At 41.2% G+C, this 19683-nt stretch overlaps 1 protein-coding gene across 1 annotated transcript in view; it reads right to left on the bottom strand.

The window, feature by feature from the left end:
- YES1 (YES proto-oncogene 1, Src family tyrosine kinase) overlaps positions 1-18356 on the bottom strand; it is a 55027-nt gene extending 36671 nt beyond the window's left edge. The window contains exon 1 of the mRNA XM_068395924.1: positions 18122-18356. The gene's annotated coding sequence lies outside the window, so the exon portion shown is untranslated. The remainder of the gene's footprint in view (positions 1-18121) is intronic.
- Positions 18357-19683: the final 1327 nt, after the last annotated feature.

The raw sequence follows: 19683 nt of genomic DNA, 5'->3' as shown, positions 1-19683 counted from the left end.
AAATCACACCAGCTGGCAACAAGACTAGTCAGGTAGCCTCACAGAGCTAGACGCTTAGAAATTAGGCAATGTGAATATACCCTACCTGTTAGGTTTCAAATCTGCCATAAAAGCAGAGCAGCTTCAAACAACACAAAATACAAAACAGGCTACAGAATGCTGATTTTAAATCTCTAAAACCTAATTCACAGAAGAAAACAAAAGACTTCTACTCAATTGCCGTGCCAGTGAAGATAGTGTCCTTTTAAATAATTCCCTAGTTTAAACTAATGACATTCATATTCTGTAATGGACTTCAGGTGGAATTCATCTTCCAAATTTAGGCATCCATCTGGGGGTGAGATGAATCATGCAGTGAAAGTGCTTATTTCTCTCCACTGACTATAAAGGGAGCCTACAGAACTAGCTCACGTATAGGCAGCCAAAGCTGGCATTCACCAACCTTGCCTCCTGATAGCTAATGCTCAAGTTTACATTGTATAGCAGGCCTAATAGTCGTCTTCTATCACTGAATCAAAAAATTAGGCTAGAAAAGTTTTCTTTCAAAAAGATGAGAAGCAACACTGCCCTAAATTAGCATCTGGAATTAACTTAAGTTGTATGTCAACATTAGCAGTCACTATTTCCCCCTTGCACAACAGTTAGAGGTCTGTTCGTGGAAAAATAAGCACACCTTTCAAATAAAACCCCCAAACATCTGCAATCTTTGTACAAATCTTAACACCTGTTGGATATGAAAGAACTATGTTAAAATAATGCAATCACACATAGAAAGCTATCCAGAAGCCCCTATCTTCATAAAATGATGCATAACTGGATGAAAATATATTACTAAGTCTACTAATTGCCTAAACTCAGCCTAAACTTTAAGAACATTTCTACAGAAAATGGGGATTTAGGATTCAAACATCAGTGACACAGTAAAGTATACTACTAAATCAAAATAATCTATTAAGATTGAACCAAACAGTAAAAATCTGTGATTTGCGCAGCTACTACCTTAACAAAGGGAACAGGGCAGCTATACTAAATAGCAGCCTCTTGTTTCAAATAAGTGTGAATCTTCTCAAATGCAGTATTTCTGTCCAGCACAATGTCCACTTAATATTACTTCTCCATTTACAAGTACAGAGGTCCCTTGATTATTCCAATAGTCATTACAGATATAAAGAAGTATCCCTAAAGGGCCTCTGCTGTGTGAGGAGCACATGAGAGAGATACAAGTGGAAGTGCATCCATTACATGACCAAAAGAGTACTACGCAGCAGTAAGAGGACAAAGTCATATGAAATTAAGCATCAACTGGCGTGTACCTGCAGTCCTATCCCTGCTCTGAACATGATCCTTGCTTTATGGAGATTTTATATTTTGGTGGCATGCACAAGGTCACGCAAAGAAAAGAATATGTAACCAGTGGCCCTAAAACACCCCCTAAATAGGTGAGCACCCCATACTGGGCCGAAGTTTGAGTGCTACTGCTAGCAAGGATTCTGGGAAATGAGTAACAGAGAAATAAAAAAAAAAAAGGGGAGGGCAGGCTTTAAAACAAAGGAATGGCTGTACTGAGCAAGACCCAAAGGTCCATGTCCATTCAAATACTCCCTCACTAACAGCAGCCAATAACAGATACCAAGTGAAGCATGTAAGAACACAATAAATATATAGTAATACTTCCGCAGAATACTCCCTGAGCCCCCAACAGTTTGCAGCAGCCAGATTTCCTGAACAAGAACAAGTATTTGCATTTGATGATTCTCCTTCCACGGAACGGCAGTTTCCTTCTGCACCGATGTAATGTTTAGCCTCCTTAAATTCCTGGGGCAAGAAATTCTATAGCTTAATTACACGTTCTGTTGAGAACCACCTCCTTTTGTCTGTTTTCAATTCATCAGCTGCTAGCTTCATTAGATACCCCTTAATGTGTGCACACTAAAAAAAGACAGCAAATACACACTCCCTATTTATGTCCCGTTGGCTGCTGAACACTTTACAGGATTCTGTCACACCACTTCTTGCTCACCTTTTCTACCATAATGAATTCATGGTGCTCCCCGTACAAAAATTGTTTCATATTTCAGTTTTGCTCTTCCTTAAAACTTCAACCACGTTCTTTTTGAGATGATGACAGGGATAGGGGTGAGCAGGGCATAACTATGTAAGACAATTCAATTTTTTAAAATTTATTTTTTTAAACAGTACAATCATTATTCTTCCCTTCTTTCCTAACTATTTCTCATGGCAATAGTCAGCTTTGAGCTCATCTTTTTAGATGAGAAGGTAAACTTGCTCCTCCCCACCTCCAAATACACCACATGAAGCAATTTATGGGAAATTTCATCTGCCATTTTAACATCTGGTTGCTGAGCAATGTCAAATCCTTGTGCAATGCTAGGGTCTGCCTTTGCATCTGCTACCCATCAATAAAGTCTGTGAGCTCACTTCTATATCCTTTATGAACTTGAACATTCTCCATTAACATAACCCTGTAGAATTGTTACCTGGGACCCCTCTCTACTCTATTTACTCCAACTCTCCCTTTCTTATATTTTAGTCATTAATTTAACCACATAAAGTTCTTTTCCCCTATTCTATCGCTGCTTAGTTTCTTCAAAATTCTTTGGTGGGGGCCCTTGTCAAATGCCTGTTGGACATCCAAGCAAACTATTTCTGTCAGATCTTACTCATTCATATGCTTGCCTTCAAAAAACCTCCAGTGAGTTTGCAAAACATGACATCCCTTCACAGCAGGCTCTTGACTCTTCCTCAATACATCATGTTTATCCATGTCATCTTCATTATTATTTCAACTGAGTTACTTAGTACAGATGTCAGGCTTACTGACCTGTAGTTCCTCAGATCTCTCCTGAAGCCTTTTTTTTTTAAAAAAAAAAAAAAAAATAAAACCAATGTCACATACAGATTAAGACATTATACATCATACCTAAATGAATTTATATCTTAGCTAGATGTTGTATTTGTTGCTTACTGTCTATGGTACAATGATCCTTTGCTTGCTTGCCGTTTGGAAAGCTGTACTCCTAAGTGCAAAAGCAAGCCTCTCTAAAGAGATGTGTTTTTTTCCTTAGAAGGTTTAAGCAGTATCTTTGGGAAGATCAATACCCGATAAAGATTTACCGTTAACAGTAATACTACATTTAATTGTATCAAAAGAACTCTCTTATCTTTCCAGTCTGTAAATGATAGTTCCATAAATATATGCTCCTATATTGGCTATAGTAGTAGCCATTCAACTATTTAGTAGCTGTCCTAATTGCCAGAAAACACAAATGAGCTTGTGAAAACACAGTTACTCATTTGCAAATGAGACAGTGTTCAAAGGGAAGTATAACTTTTAACATCTTGCTAGAAGACTGGCATTGAGAACTTATGCAGAAATTACAACCAAGAAGCAGGCAACTTGAGACAAGGACTAAATCAAGCCAGTTTTCAACATACACAAGTATTTTTATCCTCACCAATTGTGTGAAGTTGCAGGTTTTTTTCCCAAGGTTTCTAAGTGCCCTCTAAATTTCAAGTCCAAGTTCACCCAATTTTTCTTCACCATAGTGCTGACTTACATCTTATTTTTTACTCACAAGTCCAAAGACAAAGCGTTGAAAATGAGTCCCATCTTACTAAACTGATCAGGTGCCTTTCTGTGATGCAAGCTCAAATGCTAGGTTTCGTTGTGACCATATGTCTATTGGTAAGGTGTTAAAGTTAAACATAATGCTGTGTTTAAATCCATATGCAGCACTTCCAGCTCCTTTTTCACCTCTGTGTTTTGTATTACTCTAACAGAAGTTTATAGTTCTAACACCAATAGAACTGCATGGATTCATCAATTCAGTATGTTAGTCAAATTTAGGGAAAAAAACCAAAAAAAATACCTTATCACCATTGCTAAAGAGACCATTGGAGGAAGCGTAGCATTCACATCCTCAGTTTTTACAGCATTAAGAAGGAAAATAAACACCCTATCACAGCTGTTGAAAAAACACCTTTCTAGATATAAGATGAAAACTTTTCCTTGACTTAAAAGCCTCTCGTGCTGCTCAGTCTTCCAGGCAGCAGAGAAGTTAACAGTATCTTCACCACTGCTGCCATGAGAGTGGGGAGAGGACACAGCAGACAATAAAGCCATACACAGACTTGATATTAATAGCAGAAAGCTAAGAAACCCAAGAGGACAATGCAGTTGCAAAGAGTTATCTCCCATCTTCCCAAGCTGTCATAAGAAAGCTGGTAGAAACAAACAAAAAAACCTGGCTGCCAAAACAAACAAACAAAAATATTCTTCCTTTCAACACCTGTGTTTTATTTCATTTCAACTACCACACTTACTGTTGTGGCCCTCTTGAATCCTTTCATGAAAATCCAGAACAGCTGAAGTTGGAAGGCACTTCTGGAGGATGCCTACTCCAACCCCCCTGCTCAAAGCCACATCAAGTTGCTCAGGGCTGTGTCCAGTTGGGTTTTGAGTTATCACCAAGGATGGAGACTCCGTAATGTTTTTGGACCACCTATTCCAGTGTTCGATCACCCTTACAATAAAAAACCCCACACTTTTTTCTCACGTTTAAATGGAATTTCCTATATTACAATTTGTGCCCATTGCTCTTATCCTGTCAGTGGACACTTACCGAGAGGAACCTAGCTCTGTCCTCTTTATTCCACCCCATCAGGTATTTATACACATAAGATCCCCCAGTGCCTTCTCTTCTCCAGGCTGAGCAGTCCCAGCTCTCTCAGGCTTTCCTCATAGGAGAGATGCTCCAGACCCTTAGTCATCTTAGTGGCCCTTTGTTGGGAGTCTCTCCAGTATGTCCATGTCTCTCTCGTACTGGGGAGCCCAGAAGCAGACACAGCACTCCAGGTGTGGACTCACCAGTGCTAAGTAGGGAGGAATGATCACCTCCTTGACCTGCTGGTAACTCTTTTCCTAATGCATCCAGGACACCTCTGGTCTTCTTTGCCACAAGTGCACATTGCTGGCTCATGCACATCTTTTCCACCAGGACCCCCACGTCCTTCTCTGCAAAGGTGCTTTCCAGTTGGTTGGACCCTACGACATACTGGAGCCTGGGGTTGTTCCTCTCCAGCAGCAGGACTTGGCTTTCCCTTTACTGAACTTCATGAGGTTCCCATTAGGCAATTCCTCCAGTCTGTCAAGGTCCCTCTGGATGGCAGCACAACCCTCTGGTCTATCAACCACTCCTCACAGTTTTGTATCCTCTTCAAACCTGCTGAGGGTGCAACTCTGAGACCACCTAGGTCAGTAAGGAAGGTGATAAACAGGACTGGCCCTGCTATTGAGCCCTGGGGTACACCACTTGTGACTGGCCTCTAGCTGGACTTTGCGCCACTGATGACAACCCTTTGGGCTTAGCAGTTCAGCCACTTTCCAGTGGCTCTCACTGTTCACTCACCTGGCATGTACTCATCAGTTTGTGAGGATGCTATGGGTGACTGTGCTGAAAGCCTTACTAAAGTCCAGATAAACAATATTCACTGCTCTGCTCTCACCACCCAACCAGTCATCTCATCACAGAAGGTGATTAAACATGATTTCCTCTTCATAAATCCATGCTATGCTGACATCAACTTCTAGTCTTTCATATTTGGAAGTTATTCTAGCTCCTGTTCTTCATCTTCTCCAATCTATTTTTTTCCTGATGTATACAATACACTTACTCATTAATAGTTACACAACTACCAATTGGGATGCCCTTAAAACAACTAAAAATCTCACGCACTGCTTAACAAACTGCTTATTCCAACAGACACTGAAATAACAATGCTGCTTTCTTCTCCACAAATGTATCTAAACTAGTAGCAATGTTGTTGCAGCTGTAATGGCCTAGTAATCTCAGAGGAGCAAGGAAAACACCCTCCTCCCCACCCCCAAATATACTCACTATTTACTGTTGGGAAAATACAAGTTTACTAGGCATACCGTCCAACCATCACGCCTGTAAGAATTTTTCTCTCCTTTAAACTGAGTGTTTTGTTAACAGCATCCTTTCTACACATCTAGTATAGTTCCCATATTTTGTCAGGCTCTTGACAGAAGCAGCTTCTTTTCTCAGATTTCCTGCCTTCCCTGAAACAGAGAAGGCATCAGGAATTTCAGGGAGCATCTTCTCCACGTTTTTTTTTCCCTTAACTTTTTTCACCTTCTCGCTTCCCTTCAGAAGTGCAGCGAAGACATATCAGACCCCAGACTATGCTGAGAAAAGGCTTGTGGTAACACTCATCGGGGAAGAAAGAATGCATAGCACCAAACCCTCTGCAAGCATGTGATGGTGTACCTAGAAGGCAAGCATCCTTTCAACCTCCACTAAAACTAAAAATGCATCAAAAAAATCTCAGCCAGCAAAACAGCAATGCAGTTTTCCTAAATTCTGTCCAGTTCTAAACATTTCCAGGTAGTGGATAATCCAGTAGCTGTTTGGCTAAATGGTAGCTCGGCTCTAAGTCTTACAGTAATGGCAGGCTACAGCTGTGGTTTTACACTGTATTATACATCCGACTAAGCGTTTCAAACACATGCTGTGGCATTAAACTGAACTGGAAGAGCAGATTACAACACGAGTCCCATATTCTTTCACCACTTTAGCAATGTACTGCCAAAAAGAGTCCATTTTAAAAGCCGTGTTGTACATTTGGCCAGGACACATCTGCTGTAGTTCCGACAGACCAAGGATGATTGTCTGACAACACTTTCTGGGGTACTAATGCTCTCTGCAGCCAAGTGATTGACTAAAATATTTTAAACAAATTTGGACATACTCCCACTCAGATTATAACCATTTTCAGGAAGCTGAAGCCCTGGGACACCGCTAGTTGACAGCATCCATTTAAAAACTCTTTCACACTTGTGCAAAGTTAAATCAGCTTGGCACTCTCTCTGGTAGGCAATTGTCTCCTTAAAGTATAAGCACTATTCATCCAAGTGAATTGCTGCATTAAGGGGACGGCTGGCTGGCATGGGGAGGATGGAACCGATTGACAATGCGCCTTAGTCACAAAGAAGTTTCAGCAAGAGTTTCTAAAAACCAAAAAGCAGTTAAAACCGTGAATAGATGAAGCTAGCTGAAGACGACAAAAGTACAGGATGTTTCCGGGAAGATGCTGGTAGTTCAATAAGCTTCCTAACTATGACTAATCTTAAAACAGTTCTTGTGTCTTGTTTTGTAAATTTAGTACATCAAGTGTTTCTGAGAATTTCAGTTTACTACTTAAGCCCTTAACACCAGCTAAATATTACAACAACGGTTATTTGTGGATGTTTTTTTGCAGAGCTACGTATGCTAAATGGCAAATAGCCCTATGGATCTACATTCTTCCCAGGGAGGGGATTTTATTTCACATGTGAAATATTAAAGAAACACGGAGCAGCATTTAAGGACTCATTTTCAAATTATTCTAAGGAGATTACAATGTTCAAGCCCCCTCTTACCTTTGCAAAACTTCAAAGGGAAAGTACAAGAAAGCCACACAATGCTAAGGTCAAAACAAACACACAGACTGTTGAATTAATTCACGATCCCAACAGATACCTGAAACACTGAAAGAAAAACTTGATATGCCAGAGTGACAAACGATATATTTTACAAGTAGTATAGCAGAGTATTACATACATAATCACTATATCTGAGTTCATTTTTCAAATACTATTTCTTCATAATTTGTGTACACAATACATATACCATTGTGTAAAGCATTAAAAAAGATGCCAAAGGCACTAATGTCTACTGTGGAAGTCAGTGGGATTACTTCTGATACCACCAGCAAACACATGGGATAACATCCAGTCCAACTTTTGCTGTAAATGAATTACCTTCTTCCCACCTCAGCAAGACTACAGAAAGCCACTCAGGATGCCAGCCTGATGCTGAAAATACAAAGCCCCCCAAACCCCACACAACTTGTCATATAAAGCCTATTAAATTTAAACAGTACATGGATCCCTTTCAGCTACTTAAGGATAAATATCTTGAACATTTTCTAACAGTTTCTGAAGTGCTGGAGTTTTCTCGTGATAATTCTTATGCCACATAGACAAAAGGGTTCATAAATAGATTCTAGCTTCTGTAAAATATTTGTAGTCAAAAATAAGTAACACCTTATTCACTGCTCAATGCAGTGAATGAGTATAACTGTACTATCCAATTGAAAAAAGGAAAAAGTCTTTGATTCAATTGCTAAATTAGCCTAGCTGTTTGAGTTAATAGATCCAATCTGATTGCCTGTAAAGGCAGGCAACACTCCTTTGTCTTCATTTTATACTCTAATGAAGTATACTTCAATAGAGTTGCTTCTACTTATCCCAGAGGACAATTTGGTCCTTTTGTGTAAAGCTAATCCAGCTCTCCCTGAAGTCAAGGGGAATTTTGCACTTGACTTCAGTGTGAAAAAGGATCAGGTCCTAGAACAGCAACGCTAAAATATCTGTGAATAAAAATAGCTTCAGATTTTCCACTTCCTAATTAGCTTTAAAAAAAAATACAATTGACTTGATGAAACGAACAACTTAAAAAAAATAGAAAAAATCTAATTTCCATTTCAGTTTAAAGCATGTGAAAAGTTGTTTTATATGGCAATGGTTTTAAAAAGAGAATATAATCCCATTCAAATACTCTGACTGTAAAACTGTACTAATACATCTGCCTCATCTTGGAAAGTAACAATCCCTCAAGTCTAGGAAATATTTTAAGAGAAGCAACAGTTTAATGGCATGGTTTCCAAGCTGTAGATATAAATCATACAGCAATAACACAAACTTCTCAATTCTCAATCAGTGCTGTTAGGGTTTCCTCAAGAATGTCCTACCCTGTGATGAGCTCACCAGCTCAAAAGTTTTGGCAGGTTGCTCTTTCGGCCTGAATATGATTTGGTACCATCACCTAAACTATCTGGTCACCCTGCTATACTATACAACATAGAATGCAGTAAACAATTTTTACTTCTAAGTATTTGCATAACAGCAAAACCAAAACAAACAGATCTGCACAGCCAAATTAAGTCATAAGCTGACTGACCACATGCCAGGTTATAATGTAAAGTTACCCTTCTCATGGCATTTTTTTTAATATTTAAAGTCGAGAAAGAAATCTTTTTTTTTTTAAAATTGTAACATCAATTTATATTAAGATCCAAATTTACTGTTAGGATAACCTTTATTAAATTAAAAAATTATTCAAACTATGTTGTTAGCCACCAAAATTTTAAACAAATACAAATCACCAAACCGGCAGGGCTCATTCACAACCACCTGGAATCAGAATTTGAACCCATATATACCTAAAGTAACATAAGCTGTTACAAGTGTAGAGACTCTCCCCTCCCACAATTAATATTATTTAGATATCACTTCACCAGAATCTGAGAAGCATTTAGGGAAGATAAGGTTAAAAGAGAAGAGATTTTTGTTTGTATTTTCAAAGAAAACAAAAACTTGCAAGTAGGAGATCTATTAATTCTAACACCTTAGAGGTTTTGTTGACCAAAATTAATTAACGAATTAAAGCTAACTTTCCCTTTTGTAAATAAAGCCATCAGATTTAAAACAAAATGTGTTTTGCATTTAGAATTATTGCCTTATCTAAAAGGCAACATACTATTAACTTGTACCTTAAACTGTAATGCTGGTTATTTATACAAATTTCAATCAGAACTTCCATTCAAATGCCACCGAACACGAATTAGGAAGAAAAAAAAGTCTTGCATATAAATTGGGCTTTCATCGCTTAATTAATTATATATATAGCTTAAAAGAATTATTAAGACACTTTATTATTACTTTAAATACATGTGCAGAAAATGAATGCCCCTGGCAAAAAGCTAATAAGATTAGCGTAAACCTAATACATAGTTAAGAGTCCATGTATCTTACTGACCAGGAAGACTCAACCTTTTTTCTTTGGGAAAAGAATGAAGAAACATAAATGTAAAACTAAGTTAAAATAATCATTTAAAATAACCATATAAAACCAAGGTGTCATGCTTGTTAATGTAAGTCACTTTTGTATTAACTTGGCTATGGTTTCACCATGTGTGCACCAAATTTAAGTAGCATTCTGAAGCTATGTCAGATCCAAGCTAAAGGAGGGGGTAATCAAAGAGCCCTAGATTTAATAACCCATGCAAAATAACTCCAGAAGATTTAAATACACCTAGTTTGTATTTAAACAAGTCAAACGTTTCCAGGGAAATAATTTTTCATCTATAAACTAACACTTGTCTCATTTTATGTACCTCATGATAGCCTGAATCAATCAGTTCTACAGGTTTTCAGGGCGTACAAGCTAAGAAATATTTCCTAAAATGAAAAAGATGATTGATATCTTTAGCAAATTACATAACACATAATTATTCAGCAAGCTATTTTGAAAGCTTATCACTTCAAATAACCTCAACTACTATGATTTAGGAATTGTGTTTTAAGTGTATAACTGTACTTAAAATGCAGTACAGAAGTGTACCTGAAAGTAAAAAAAAAAAGTATCCATATTACTATCTTAGTCTCTAAAGCCATATACAAGTCAGCATTTAATTTGTGTCTTCTGGTTGAGAATTTTGTCCTTGCATTTTGCTCACTCATTTGAAAATCACAGAACTAAAAAAAAAGAAAAAAACAAAACCAAACAAACAAAAAAAAACACCCCAAAAGAACCCTTTTTTCGCCCCCTACAGAATATTAATACAATACTTACTTTTCAGGCTTGAAAAAGCGTGGCTGCTGAGAAAAGGAATTTTACTCAGGGAAATTTCCCCGACTAGTAGTAACAGCTCAGGAATTACCCTGGTTTTCCCTTCTCTTTCCTTCATGGGTAATTGTTTTCAAAAGGAATCATATTTTGCTCTATGCTCTACGTGTTCCTGAATATTTAACCTTACTACGAAAACAGAATTAAACACGGGTGTCCACAGTGAGACTAGCATACTCTTTTTCTCTCTCCAATGCATGTTTTTCAGTTAGGTATGGATGAGCTGATCCGGCCAGTACTATTATACCCTTTAATAATCCTTTAAACAAATATTTAACATCGGTATCAGTTAAACAAACCCCTCCCCCTCTTTGCTTTCAGGACTCTATTAATGCATCTTCTATCTAGAGCTTATGGCAGGTGGGAACCCAAAAAACAAAACCAAAGAACGTATTTTGGCAAAAGTCCTAAAGATCACACGCCTCGGAAACCAGAGAGCACTCTTACATGTAAGATATTACTGCTGGAAGAAAACCTGAATATTTTTATTTAAAATAAGCAGAATCAGAACTGTCAGCTGGTGCTGAAAAAAACATTCTGAAATTTTCCCTTTAACTAAACTTCCAAAAACTTTTACTTGAGATACTAAGAATTTCTCCTGAATTAGGGGGGGAGGGGGAGGTGGGAATAAAAAAGAGGGATATTTGCCTAGATGGACTTATCTGATTCACAACAGCTGCTCTTTCAGTAGGCTTTACTTAATGAACATGTGCATCAAAGAGGAGAAGCATTGTTAAGATTTAGGATAAAAAACAAACAAACAAGAAAACTACAAATCTTCCATTTCCACCCAGTATGGGACAGCCTTCTCAAGAGTGATACACAACTCACCTGGGCAAATCATCATGCAAAGCAGAGAATGGTCTTTGCCCTACAGATATTATCTAAGCCTTGTATAAATTTGCATTAGGAAAAAGAAAAAAAAAAAAATCCATATTTTCAGGTTCACTTGTCACTGAAGTATTGCAACATTTTCTATTAAGAGAAATTACCTACAAGTGCATAAGATGCACTATTACATATGTTTGCAGCTTCATCATAGCACCAATATAAGTTCACAACTCCATGGAAATGTGGAGTACTTCAACTGAACTACTGGAATAGGAGCTAGTCACACATATTAAATTACTATGTATCAACAAAACCACCAGAAGTAGTAAAATACTCTGCTGGTACATTCTGTCTTCAGCTCAAGAAATTATGGGAAAGGGGACACAAAACACTCGCTTTTATCACCATATGCTTTCCTCCCATTTCATCTCACCCTTGCTTAGTCCTCACATGAGTATGAATGCCATGACTTCATAGATTTTTAAAATGTGAAGTTTGCTATTAGGTTTGGTGCAGATTTTTAAATTTTAAGGCGTTTGGAGACCACTGTTTTAAAAAAATTTCAGACCTACATGTCACACCACTCTCTGTTTCTCACAGACTAAACTTGTTAAAGTTTTAACTGAAACACTACAAATTTTGCATGTTACTATGCTTCTGAAGACCTCTGTTTGGAAATCAGTAAGGTAAGGTTTTAATCTCAAACGACATTCAGAAAAACAGCATCAGAATCCAGGCAAAGAAAGGAGATACAAGAGAACTGAAAAATAACTTGGAAGATGTACTACTAAACTTATTGATTTGTTTTAAACACTTTACAATGAAATACAGAACTTTTGTATTAATGTTCAAATTTTCTTCCTCAGCCGCAGCTCTTTGTTAATGTTTTCTTTCCCACGGTTTGGCAAATGAATGCTAGTTTCAAATAAATGTATATTTTTGAAAACAATAATATTTTCTAGATCTTAATTCTACATTCATTTTTCAGTGGAGCATGCTTTGACCAAAGCCTTAAGGGTGTTGCTCATCTTTCAGGCACATGTTCATTAAGTTAAGCCTATTGAAAGGCCAGCTGTTATGAACTGGACTAAAAGTCCATCAAGCCTAAATACATTCAAGTCAGACCAGAGGTTCACCACTGGTCCCCACCATCTGAGATGCTGGGCAATACTGGATGCTCAGGAAGGGAGCCTAAGAATCAGGAAAGCCTGCAGCCATGCTATCCTTGGCAGAGTCTTTTAGCTTCTGAACTTTGGGGTACTGTTGCTGGCAAAATAGAGTATTCATATTGAACAAGCTAAGCTGATAAAAACCAAGCAGAAGCAGGAAGAGTGTGGAGAGGAAGAGCAAGGTGTACAGAAGGACTTTGGAGGGGGATTTTTGATTCTTCTGTGGTTACAAGTGTCAGTCATGTCTTTAGTTTCCAATAAAACGTTCTTGAAAAGCAAGAAGATACACATAACAACTCAGATCTGGTTTTCCTTTGCCACATTTTAAGCATAAATATTAATTTTGTTATCTAACCATACTTAAAATAACTTATTAAAACTGGATTGTTCACTATTAATTTGTTTTAAGTCGTCTTTTCCTGGCTGACTGCCAAAACAGTTACAATGCTGTACAATTGCAATACACAAGAGATTCATAGTACCCTCTAATTACTCTTTAAATACCTCGCACAAGCACTGCAATCGTGAGGGCATTAAGTATGGTTGAAAATTTCAAAACCTTTAGCCCAGATACTATATGTTTCTTCCTGAAGCTGAACTTTATGTGCACCATCAGAAAGCTTGCCTGAGCTGTAGGCAAACATTTAGAACAGGACTGAACACGAACACCATCCTCCACTCCAACCCTTCTTTTGCTACAGGGCCATCAGTCCTGGTAAACATACCCAAGACCTGACTGCATTTATGCTCTGTCATTCACACGATGAATAAAACACTATTACTGTCTCAGTTTTGCAAGATTGGAAGGTGCTTTGGGCATGTGCAAACACAGGAAATTAACCCTGCTGAACCGAAGTCTTCCACCATGAAGACTGACTTTAAATGTCTGATTATTGCCACAAAATTCTCCTGCAAGTCTCCCCAGAAACAAATTAAAGGTCCTGATCTACAAAACTTTACCTATATGGGTGCATTTACTCAACAACTTCACTGTCAATAGAAGTAAATTAAGTTATTCACTTTTGTAAGCCCGGTCTAGCTGATCCTAAAATCTGAACTGAAGGGGTGGCTCGAAGCTTCTGAAGAATCATTTATTTTTCCCAACTTCTGGTGTGAAGCAAGCCACAGAAAGCTGTATCTTAAGCCACAGAAGTTTTTCATCCCCCTGAAGTACCAATTTGAAAGACAAATTATTTGAAGTTCAGTAGCACCATCATAATTCACGTAAACATTTAAGATATAGATGTAGTCAACACAGATACGTATTAGAGTCTCATGTAACGCTATTTAACAGCATTTGCCTTCCAAAAATACAAAGATATAATACAGCCAAGGTTAGCAAAAAAAGTTATCTCATTTCCTATGCAACATCTTAGGGTACTCAAGAAGCTGAAATATACATGATGCCAGTTTGAAGTTTTTGTGGTCATTACTTCCTTGGCACTCTCCAACCATACCCTGTAACATTACCTAACACTACAGTAAAGAAAAATCAAAACAAAATCTCAGACCCGGCCACAACAGCCAACGTGGTCAAGGATCCACTTACAGATGATCCCTACAGCAGTATCCCCCTGGGCTGCGGGGCTCGGATCCAAGCCAGGGCTAGCAGCCCTCGCAGGAGACCCTCTGCTGGAGGGCTCATTTCAGCTGAGCGTGACTTTGATCCACTGAGTTTTGGGACATGGCGTGAAACCCAGTGCTCTATGCAGGTGCCTACCCAAAGTGATAACAGAAAGAGTATTTCCCATCCTATTTCCAGTTATCCTTTACATTTTCAAAGAATATGTGTTTAAATCTAAAAGGAACAAAACTCATGCATAAGTAATAACGTTTACTTACTTAACTTCTAGCATTAACGCTACTATCATCTTGATCTCTAATCCTGCAATCAGCCATGCATGTTAACTTTACCCAAGGGTGCAGTCTCACTCGTTTCAATAACTTGCTTCGGTGCCAGTTTCTGCTTTGATGCAGTGGCACCATTACCGATAAACCCCCATAGGTGGAAAAGGCAGTAGGAATGATCTCTTAAAACCTAAAATTAAACTTGCCCTACAGATAGTTGACAGCATCCTTTCAATATAACTTCTCCCTACTAATTCAGCATACACATGGGAATTTGCCCAGGTTTGCCTTCAAAACCCGGCAATTGATAATACAATCTGGAACTCTACAGCTCTAAGTCATTGGTTGAATGCAGCCAGGGACTGTAGTGATTGAAAGAAGTTACCATATGGCAACTGTTAAGCAGTTTGCATTTAAAAAAAAAAAAATAAATGGTGGCTGCCACATCATAAAATCCATCACTATAAAACAGCACCTACTGGCACTCTCAGGGAGAACAAAAATGAAATAAATACTGAGAATGAGCTATCTACTTGAATTTGGAGGTGGTTCCTCCAGGACAAAAAATAAACCATTTTGTTACAGTAGTTTGGGCAACTACTTTTCTCCCTCACTCATCAATCTGTTCCATCAACTAGCAGATGATTTCCAGTACTAGAAGCCTGAAACCTTTCACAAGGGCTTCACAGAAACCACAGACTCTGTATGTACGCATGGAAGGTGTCCTACCTGAAAAAGGCTGCTTGATGTGACGCAGTAGAACAAGGACACGTTCCTAAAGTAGTCTTTGTGTTAACACTGACACCAATTTTTAAATTAACATCAAGGTAGCTTACTCAAACTGTGATCAAAGTACGAGGCAAAACAGTTGGATCCAAGTAGGGAACACAGATAAAAGAACGTATTTCTTCTAACTAACTGTTTGTACAGAAGGAATTATCTAATGAAAATATACAGCTTTTGTGCACACGCAGTACATATAGAAAAGTAAAATCATGCAGCTCCTTTGTTCATAAAGTAAACTTTGACCACATAAACTGACATCTGCCACACTGCAGACTTTCATATCACTGTCACGTGACAGCCATCATTTATCGGAGCGAACAGAGTACCGAATTCATTCTTCAGGAGCTGCAGGAAGTAAGCAAAGCTCAAAATAAAGAATACTCCTCTAGTGCAGAAGTGTAGTTCTCTGCTCTGCTACATGAATATTGATAAAAACCTAAATCATGAACTGCGTTTTTTCAATAATTCTGTTACACAGTATGCAGCACACCAAAGATTTATTAAGTATTTTTCTGGCGATTTCAAATAACGCAGCAATTTAAATATACTTTCAATTTTGTTCATTTGTTTCATAGCCAAAGAACTGTTGTTAGGCTACAAATATTCTCTTGAAAATCTCTCTTTATAATAAGAAATACAGATTAAAGCTACCTTGGGCTCACTCTTCTTCCAAAGTTCTTCAGATCTTTTAATATCATCCAGATATTAAAAAGTTATGAAACCTAGACCAGTAGCTCTGTGAGCAGCAAAAACAGTCAGGCCCCACTTCCTGCATCAATTTCCAGCGTGAGAGAAGTGTTGACGTGAACTCTCCGGTGTGCAGGTTAAGAGCTCTCTTCTACCTGGCTTCCTTCCTTTCACAAATTTTGTAGGAACTGCTCACCTGGGAAACTTCTGCTTCCAAATTTGTTTGAAATCAACTAACAGCTGGAAGTGTTATTAGAGGGACTGAGGGCACACAGATATCACAGCTGCATTTGAGCTGCAGCTCCTGAGGAAATAAAGCTAACGAAATCCATGGAATAATTACTGGCAATCGCTGCTATCAACTATTGTCACCTTTCCACATGCCTGGTATCACTGGATCTTTTTCTTTGAAATTCAGCACAGCACCAGTGCTGCTCTCTTTCTGTTCCTGTCACAGATGCTTCCTTGCCCCAAACTTAACCCCGACACCCTGGCTGTGCAAAACACACCCATAGCCTCTGCTCTATGACAATGTTCAGCAGGAACCTCCTACAGCTGAATTTACAGACATGCATGAGAAACACGAGTGGAAGTGCAAGGTTTCATTGTTTGTAAAGGAACAGTTGTTACATCCATAAAGCCTGCAGAAACAGGCAGTTATGCAGTTATGGCAAACTGTACTACCTACTGACAGAGATACCGCAAGTGTAACTGACAAGGCAATTTTATTAGAAATCACTCTTCATGGGCTTACTTGCCAAAAATTAAAGAAAAAAGACTCTGAGGTAAACTTTCGTATCCCTGACTAAAGGTCAATTTCGCTCGCAAAATTTACCTGGAATTTCATTCAGCTGTCTATGAATTATCAACAGAAAGACAATACACCTTCCTTGGCAACATGCTCCAAGTTTTAAACTGGTTTTGGATCATTCTGCCAGTTTAAGTAAATCCAAGCATCTGTTTTTTAATTAACGACCAGCCTCTGCTTAGGGTTAAATCCAACACGTACGCCTGAATACATCTTCTTTGTGACCATGAGGTTCAGAAATATTTATAACCTAGTTTTCCCAATGCAAAGTGGCCTGTACCCACATACATACCAGGCATCTGGAACGGACCATTCTGAAATGAATGCGATAAACCCCTACGTTAGTAATAGTGAATAATGGAGAAGCAGCCAAGCCAGCCCTTGGCCTGAGGGATGAGGGCACAACCTCACGCACAGCAAGCCTGCGGGTCCACAAGCGCAGAAAGTTATGCGCAGCCTTCGCAGGAACAGGGCCCTGCGTGTGTCCAATACATATTTTTTTTTTTTAACCGTAAGCAAGACGAGGAGGCTTGATGAAATGTTCTAACTGAACATTTAAACTAATGACTCAGAAATTTTAAGCAGTCGCGTTCCTGCTCGACGCTGGGACACAAACCAGAACACTGGGCAAAAAAGAAAAAATGTAATAGACAATAATTCCACGCAGGCCATGCTACAGGCAAATCAATTTCCTGAATTTCGTCCTTTTACATCCCGCCGCCTGCGCCCGGCAGCCGAGCAGGGACCCGGCTCACGCCGAGCACCAGCCCGGGCGGTGAACGCCACCACCGGGGAACAAGCAATCGCTCCGCAGCGCCCCGCCATCGCGGCAGCCAGGCGGGAAGGGGCCGCGGAGGGAGCCCGGCGGCGGGGGGGCGGCCTCCCCTCACAAACTTACTTCTCCTCCGGCAGCCCGCCGCAGCCAGCCCAGCCCCGGGCGGCGCGCAACGCCGCGGCTCCCGCCCGCCCGTCGCCGCCCTACCCCTCGGCCCCGCGGGCGGGGGCTCGGGCCCGGAAGAAAGTTGCTGAGAAACTTTCTGTAGAGGAAGGGGCCGGGAGAGAGGGACGCTCCCCACCGCCGGGGCGCGGCGGCGGAGCCGCCCGGCGGGGAGAGGCCGGGGGCGGACGGCTGGGGCCTAGCGCCTCGGCGGGCGCCGCCGCCGCCATCGCGGCCGCCTCTCCCGCGGGGTGGGGGAGCGGGGACGCGGCCGGGTCCTCACCTGCCTCTCCTCGGCGTGGCGGGTGGGAGAAGGAGGGGGGGAGGGAAGGAAGCGGGGCCCCCCCCGCTCCTCCCGGAGCCGCGGCGACCCGGGGAGGGAAGGGGGGGAGGAGGGGAAGGGAGGAGGGACGAGGAGCAGGAGGAGGGAGCCGTGCGCTCCGGTGCGTGCGGGGAGCCGGAGCCTCGCTGCGGGAGGAGGAGGAGACTCCCCGCCCCTACGGCCGGGCTCTCCGCCGGGCACCGCGGCCCCTCCTCCGCGGCGCGCTTCCCCCCGCCCCCGCGGCCGCCCCGAGCGCCGCGTGCCAGCCTCGCCGCGCCTCCCGGCAGGGGCAGCGCCTCCACGCCCGAGTCGGAGGCCGCGGGGAGGAGCCGGGCGGCCCCCGCGGAGCCGGGCTGGCGGCGGCGGCTGGCTCCGCCGCGGCGCCGCGCATGGAGCCAACATGGTGGAGGCGCGGAGCGGCCCCGCGGTGCGAGGGCGGCGGGGAGGGAGCCAGAGCTTGGCCCTGCCCTGTGCCGCCCCGCGGCTCCGGGGGCGAGGCGTGGGCCGAGGGCAGCCGCCTGCATCCGTCCTTGTCTCCCCGGGATGGACCCGGGGTTGGGTCGCGGGACCCTTGTCGGGGTAAATAGGGGGGTTGGGGGGGCGGCCGATGGGGGAGGTGCCAGGTGCCGCCCGGGCCGCGGAGCTGCTTCCCCCGCTCCCCGCCGTGTCGGGCGGGGGAGCTCGGTAAGCCTGTCGCGACAGAAAAGCTGAACCTGAAAGATTTCGGCAGCGGAGCCCTTCGGCGTGGTGTGGGAAAGGCGAACAAAAATAACTTTAAAACTCCTCAACCAGGCATCGCCAGGTGGGCCACGGCTTAGGTGTGGTAAATTTAATGTCTTTGGGTCAAACAAATGCAAAATGATCCTTCTGAAGTGCGGGTACTGCAGGGGACGGAGGGGCTTGTGATCCTTCGCTTGGGAAAGCCCAGTGCTGCACAACAGAATAAACCTGTCGACCGAACACTGAGCAGACAAAGAACAAGCATGTGAATAACGCGCCACTAACTCCGTGGTATTTTGTGTTACGCGTTTCCCGCTCATGGCAATTCCAGAAGTCAGCGTTTGGCATTTACGAAATAAGAAATCGAATTTGTGTCAAGGTGGGCTTCACGGAGAAAGGTCGTTCGATGCATCCAGCCTTCAGAATTGGAGACTGCAGGAAGAAGCGAAAGCAAAGAAAAGAAAAATAACACTAAAGAGTCAAAGTTATTGAAGTTTACACGGGCAAATCGGCAGTTCTCATTCAGCATTATCCGTTATTGTTTTCAGCTCTCTAATAGTCAAATTTGGCACTGGAATAGTTTACATCTCTCGCCTCTTTTATTTGGTTCAAAGGCTGGATGTAAAACAGTAGTTGTGTTGATCACTAATGATAATCTAATATAATATATTTTTAATCTTTAAAAAAAAATTGAAACAGGACATCCAATTTATCTTCCAGGCGATGCTGCGGAGTAAAGCTATTTGTATTTTTTAGTTTAAGATAAAGCAAATACAGGTATTTGCTTTTACAGGACCATAAAT

Source organism: Nyctibius grandis, chromosome 3 (assembly GCF_013368605.1).
Source record: "Nyctibius grandis isolate bNycGra1 chromosome 3, bNycGra1.pri, whole genome shotgun sequence".
In the NCBI taxonomy this organism is placed as follows: domain Eukaryota; kingdom Metazoa; phylum Chordata; class Aves; order Nyctibiiformes; family Nyctibiidae; genus Nyctibius; species Nyctibius grandis.
The sequence above is the reverse complement of the archived record's forward strand: the minus strand, read 5'-3'. Positions and strand labels throughout refer to the sequence as shown.